General features: G+C 33.3%; 1 protein-coding gene across 1 annotated transcript in view; it reads right to left on the bottom strand.

Annotated features, from left to right (window-relative positions):
* Positions 1–802, bottom strand: part of LOC117101673 (hemicentin-1-like) — a 156,154-nt gene that overhangs the window by 55,466 nt on the left and 99,886 nt on the right. The gene's annotated exons all lie outside the window — the stretch shown is intronic.

Raw genomic sequence — 802 nt, 5'->3', positions numbered from 1 at the left:
ATATATATATATATATATATATATATATATATATATATATATATTTAAACTAACCATAACTGTGAAAAGCCCATATTCAAATGCATTGCTAACTGGTGTAACAATAGCCACAACCTAAACAATTATTTTGAATAGAATTAATTATTTTATTACTATAATACTTTTTTGTAATATAAAAATAAAAATTAGTTTTAAAAATTACAGATGAAAACAATCTTGTTTCTCAATCTTTTCCAATGTACATTACATTAACATTTAAATTACTGTACTTTATTTTAAAATAATAATGTTTTAAATAATTATTATAGATGGTATGACTAAACTAGGGCCTAGGCCGTGCCAGTACTTCTCTGCTACATACAGTACTGTACTAAGATAGTCCAGGCCCTATGACTAGAGTCCATGCACTACAAGACAATGGTTGGCATAGGCATAGATCCCGGGGGGGATGGAGGGGATATATCCCCCCCCAATATTTGACAAGGGGGGGATGGTCCATTGAATCATCCCCCCCAATATTTTGACTATGTATGGGATAAAACGGAGCTTTACACACTTCAAAAGACTGTCACAGAAATAATTTGCACTGTCTTATGCGCTTAAAAAGATGAAAATTAGCATAATGTATTAATGTTGATAACAAAGAATGTTTAAGGTTATATCGGTTGATGAGGAATTTATTGATTTGGCCTATAACAGCAAATTGCATCAATTTATTTTGCAAAAACAAGGTTTCCAGCTTCAGAGGGGGGCACATCTCCTGTCCGCACAAGGGCACACGTTGGCGCTAACACCAGGCACG

The sequence above is a fragment of the Anneissia japonica genome, unplaced genomic scaffold (genome assembly GCF_011630105.1).
Source record: "Anneissia japonica isolate Jap-2015-1 unplaced genomic scaffold, ASM1163010v1 scaffold287783_len325500_cov191, whole genome shotgun sequence".
NCBI lineage: Eukaryota > Metazoa > Echinodermata > Crinoidea > Comatulida > Comatulidae > Anneissia > Anneissia japonica.
The sequence above is the reverse complement of the archived record's forward strand: the minus strand, read 5'-3'. Positions and strand labels throughout refer to the sequence as shown.